Here is a 5799-nt window from a genome sequence, read left to right as displayed (position 1 = left end):
GGAGCTCAGCGGTCAATAACTCGGGTTCAGAGAAATGGTTAAGCTGACCAGAATGGGGGAAACTCACCAATCGAAATTGGTGGTGTGTGTAGAAATCACACTGAAGAAATGCATTCAGGCATATGGAACACGTGGTTGTGGAAAAAAAATACCTGGTTCTGGATCCCGACCCTGGGAGAGGAGCTCAGGGTGGGAGAGCCTCACGGCACCAATGTAATGGATTGATTAAAAAATGCTGCTGGATCTCTGGTGGCTGCAGCGGCAGAAACACTGCAGGTCCCCAAGCGGCAGCAGTGGGCAGCCAGTCCTAGGCAAGGGACTGGTGCAGGTTCCAGAGTGGATGCAGGCCATGAGGTAAGACAGACAGACAGGTATGCTACGAGATCATGCCACAGGTGTCCGAAGGCGGCTGTTCCTGGGCAGGGAGCCACACAGCAGGCAAGAGATAGACGGATAGATATTTTTAAAGGGACAGCTTTTAAAATTTTTTCAATTTGTAAGGATATGAGGCCTTTTTCTTTCTTTCTTTCTTTTTGTTTTTTTGAGACAGGGTTTCTCAGTAGCAATGGAGCCTACCCTGGAACTTGCTTTGTTGACCAGGCTGGCTTTGAACTCAGAGATCCTCCTGTGTCTGCCTCCAAGTGCTGGAATTAAAGGCATGCACCACCACTGCCCGGCAAGGATAGGAGGCATTTAAAGTTTATAAAATGTTTTATTAAAAATGTTTTGTATTAAAAAATGTTTTGTATTTTATTAATATGTAATCTAAAACAAACGAACAAATAAATGAAAGACTAAAGAGTTAAGGCCACAGCTACAAGCACCAAACACTAAGCACCAGCAGCTGAGCTATTCCTATCTTGTGGTGCAGCCAGAACGACCTCAGCGGTCTGGCAAAGAGCTTGGAGCAGCAACTCTCAGCCTACGGGTCATCACCCTTTGGGGGTCAAAGGTCCTTTTCACAGGGAGTTTAGGACCATTCTCATGTTGGATTCAAATTGTGATTCATAACAGTGACAACCTTGCACTTCTGAAATAGCAACGGAAATGATTTTACGATTAGGGTGTCTCCACAACATGGGGCACTGGAAACACAGACTCTGAGAATGTCTCTCCTTACCTAAGGTCTGTGATTAAGAATGCATGTCTAGCCTCCTTGTCCTTGCTACTTTGTTAAGCTTAAGCTGTTTTGATAAACTGAGTCATATAAAACCACGTAGGAAGCAGGCAGTACAGCTGTCCGTCTTCTTAACCACACTTATAAAGCAAAGCTTGATTTTGATATTGAAAGGGCTTCAGTTCAGAAATTGTTGTTTTTTTTTTTAAGGCTCAAACTTAACAGAGATACAGCCGCAAGTACCAATCTTAGAAAAGCTACTAACTTACTGTAAGCTCTTAAAGGTAATTCAGACGTGCAAGTATAGTCCTGCTAAGTAATTAATTATAATGATAAGCCTTATTTAGCCTCCTATCAAATTTTAAAAAAGCAATGTTTGTTTAGCTTAGGAGACTATGGTCCTCACACTCTTCAGAGGCCTGCTGAATGTGGCATTAAAATGTGAAAGGAGAAAGCTTACTATGACGTCTCCTAACAGTGACCTCATGGTCTCCTAACAGTGACCCCGTGGTTTCCAAGAGGATGATGGGACATGACGTCTACCTCATCTGGATTGTGGGAACGCTAACCACGAGGCATAACTGCCAGGGCCCTGCTCAAACTGAGGATAAGCCCTGGAGGGCTGACTGCTCCACTTCACCTTGACCCAGTTGGGTCAGTCCCCCAACTTCCTCCTCCACAGGAAAGGTTTCTCAGGTCACTTGCGGCTGGTGGCCAGACACTAATGATACCATGGTACCTCCATCCCCAAGGGAAGCCACAGAGACCACGGGAGTCTGGGCCATTTGAATTGACACAAAGGCCCTTTGGATCTGCCTCCTGCTCCATTTATCCTCCTCAGACCGCTGACTAACTGCAGCTCCGTCAGTGGCAGCAGGCAACCAGCTCCTTCCCCGACTGTACCCATTTATAGCTCATTTCATATGTAAAAGTCAGGCCTTGCTTTTTCTAGAGCTCCTAAATGGGCTGAGAAAGGCAGACAGGTTTGCCTGGCTAACAGGCTTCATATTAAAGGATACACAGGTTTCAGATGTAACTTTTCATTAAAGGAACGAGCTTTGCAATGACTGTTCTCAGTAATAAGTACTGTCTCTGGCTCATGATTAGATGGAAAGAAAACAGGTTAAAGTTTATATAGGTTCTGAGGAGCAGAGGAAATGTTCCACGGCTCCTTCAGGTCTAAGGATAGGAAGGCTTGAGTAAGTTCTGAGGGTCTAATCACGTGATTTTAGAGACGGGCGGTGGTGGCACACGCCTTCAACCCCAGCACTCGGGAGGCAGAGGCAGGTGGATCTCTGTGAGTTTGAAGACAGTCTGGTCTATAGGAGCTAGTTCCAGGACTGGTTCCAAAGCTACAGAGAAACCCTGTCTTGAAAAACCACCAGAAGAAGAAGAAAGAAGAAAGAAGAAGAAGAAGAAGAAGAAGAAGAAGAAGAAGAAGAAGAAGAAGAAGAAGAAGAAGAAGAAGAAGAAGAAATTAAGAAAGAAAATGATTTAAGACTTGTAAGTATGAGTGTTTATGCTGTTCTGACAAATAAAGCTTGCCTGGAGATCAAAGGATGGAACTAGCCACAGGTTAACCCTAGAAGCTGGGCAGTGGCGGTTCACACCTTTAATCCCAGCACTGGGGAGAAGATAGGGAGTGATAACGTGGGGTGGAGCCAGGCACTTGGACTTTTCAGATGGAGGAGCTGGAGGGGAAGGAGCAACTGGCAGCGGCTCCAGGTTCTTTGATGTTCCGGGTTTTTATTGATTAAGATCATTTAGACTCTTCCCCCTTCTTCTATTTTGGCTGCAAGCCTAGCTTTTAAAGCCGAGCCATCTCTCCATAACACCAACCCTTCCTCCTCTGCTATGTTGCGGTTATACTAAGATTTCAAACTTCAGCGTTTTTGATCAGTGGGGTCTGATAAGCTGGTAGACAGCGACTGCTATTATCAGTCACAGGCTCAGGATTTCAAATTTTCTTTTTCTTTTTTTTTTTTTTTTTTTTTTTTTTTCTAAGTGTGCTTATCAATCAGGCTACAACATCTCAGGCACTCTGGATAGAGGGAAAAAATGTTTCTGTTTTTTAATCCAAAACCATGGTTTTTGCTATGACTTGGAAGAAACACTGTCCATACCATCTGTTTTAAAGACTCACGACAGCTGCTTTGTCTACAACGTGGGTCTCAGCACAGACTACAATGGTTGTTATTCCCTTGGAAACTACAGCTCCCAGACTCCTCCTGGAGTACGAACACCTTGGCGCCCGCGCGCCCAGGTGAAGGCCATTCCTCCCAGATAACCTTGCGCCCCCCGTTAAAAGCGAAGGTCCACGAGGCTTCGCTCTCTTGGCCTCCCTCTTGGCCCCCTACCCTTGTGTGTCTTGCACGTCCCACCCCTTACTGTGTTTCCCTCTCCCCATTAAAGCGCACCCACGTGGGAGCCGCGTGTCCGTCTCTTCCTTTTGCGTCTATCCTGTGTTTATCCACACACCCACGCCGCCGCCGTTTTTAAAGGAATAATAATGGTAACGCTAATATAGCTAAAATTCTATCTCTTTTTGTAAACTAAAAAGGAAAATTCATGTAAGCTTCAGGGAGTTGGGGGAATCATAAGACTTGGATCCATCTCTCACCGGTCAAAAGGACTCAAGATAAGTACAGCCTGTTTCCCCACATGCCGGTCCCTGAGTCTTTGAACTCCCTCCCCCAACTGCCAGGACTAGGGACCTGAAAGTTCCAAATCTAAGATGTTCCTTTAAGTTCCTAAACTTTAACTTCTGTCTACATCTCTCTCAACAGATTTCCAGGCAGCTGACAGACGCCATCCAGGGAGCAGCTGCAGACGATCTGCTACGAGGGACCGCGAGCCCTACCGCGAGCCCTAGATGGGCTGAAAGTGATGTGGGCCAGTCCAGCTGGTGGGATTGCTCGCTGCCTCATCTGGGGCAGCGAACTAGATGTTCCTGATGAATGCCCCATTGCCCAGCCTTTTCTAGCCTTTCAGCCTTCCTGGGCCCTGACTTCAAGAGGAAGTAAAGCACATCACCCGGTATCCTCCTCAAAAGGCTGGAGAGTTAGTTCAAAGGAAGCTTCCTGGCCTAGAGGACGAAATAGCTAAATTGGCATGCCAGGAAAGGTACCTGTTAAAACCAAACAGACCAGATCTATCCACAGGTGGGTTGAGTAGCTGAAGTCACTCTACAGTATGATGGGGCACGCGGCCTGCTCTGTGTAGAACAAGGAGGTTTGTGTACAGCTTTAAGATTTATTATTATTACTATTATTATTGTTGTTGTTCTATTCAAACCATTCTGAATTAATTAGAGATGATCTGGCCACACTAAAAAAAAAAAAGCATTACAAAAAAGGGGGGCCTTGGATGAAATAAACGACAAATCCCATTCTCATTTCCAGGCTCCTCCTAGTTTTGATTACGGTGCCTAAGAGATCCATGAAACAAAAACCCCTCTAACCTGTGAGCCCCTTGCCCAAGGACAGACACATTCTGAAACGCTGGAGGTTGGTGTTTATGGGAGAAAACAAGCCATGTGTTCTTCCTCCCTTCAACACCTTTGTTGACCCAACACTACTGGATGAGCTTGATCACACGTGGGTGGGAAACACGTGGATAGGAAATGTGTCAGGACATATGCTCGCCCCATCGGACCTGAGAGAAACATGCTAACTTTATGGGATTGACCCCCTCTTTTTTGCTGGTTTTTCGATATGGGTTTTCTCAGTGTAGCCCTTTCTGTCCTGGAACTCACTCTGTAGACCAGGCTGGCCTCAAACTCACAGAGGTCCGCCTGCCTCTACCTTCTGAGTGCTGGGGTTAAAGGCGTGCGCCACCACCGCCTGGCTGACAAAATAAAATTTAAAGGAGATAATAGATCACTGAAGAGTTACCCACAAAGGGGTGCAGCTCAGGTCTGAAAGATCACTGAGGAGCCACCCACAGGGACGCAGCTCAGGTCTGCTTCTCAGTAGCTGACCTCTGACCACTGTCCTCATTTAAAGAGTAAAAGGCGCTGGAGAGACAGCTTAGCAACTAGGAGCGCAGACTGCATTTGTAGAGGACTGAGATCAGTTCTCAGCACCCATGCCAGGCAGTTCCACACTGACATCTCTGCCTCTTGCAGCCCCATGCCACACCTATTTAAAATAAACATTTTTAAGGATTTATTATTTTATGTACACTGGTATGTCCAGGGTGCCAAAGGCTCTGGAACTAGAGTTATAGCAGTGTTGAGCTGCCATGTGGATGCTGGGAATTGAACCCAGGTCCTCTGGAAGAGCTGAGCCATCTCTGAAGCCTCCCCACAGTCAAATAATTTTTTTAACGTGACAGAAACACAGACACCTCCATGCTCCTCTTACCTCTTTTGTCAGGACTGAAGTTGACATTAAAGGTTGAGCCTCAGGAATGCAAACTGGTACAACCCCTTTGGACGTCAGTGTGGCGATTTCTCAGAAAAGTAGGAAACAACCTTCCTCAAGACCCAATAATACCACTTTGGGGTATATATCCAAAGGATGCTCAATCGTGCCACAAGGACATGTGCTCACCCATGTTTATAGAAGCTTTGTTTGTCATAGCCAGAACCTGGAAACAACCTAAATGCCCCTCGATCGAAGAATGGATAAGGAAAATGTGGTACATTTACACAATGGAGTACTACACAGCAGAAAAACACA

General features: G+C 46.0%; 1 long non-coding RNA gene across 1 annotated transcript; it reads left to right on the top strand.

The window, feature by feature from the left end:
- The first annotated feature begins 136 nt into the window (after nt 1–136).
- Nucleotides 137–4953, top strand: LOC126488160 (uncharacterized). Its single transcript, XR_007588595.1, has 3 exons — nt 137–354; nt 1618–2620; nt 3904–4953. It is a non-coding gene; the product is annotated as an uncharacterized lncRNA (long non-coding RNA).
- The last annotated feature ends 846 nt before the right edge of the window (nt 4954–5799 follow it).

Source organism: Alexandromys fortis, unplaced genomic scaffold, assembly GCF_014885135.2.
Source record: "Alexandromys fortis isolate MF-2015 unplaced genomic scaffold, M_Fortis_MF-2015_v1.1 scaffold_161, whole genome shotgun sequence".
NCBI classification, from domain to species: Eukaryota; Metazoa; Chordata; class Mammalia; order Rodentia; family Cricetidae; genus Alexandromys; species Alexandromys fortis.
Note: the sequence above shows the minus strand (reverse complement) of the source record. Positions and strands in the feature narration are given on the sequence as shown.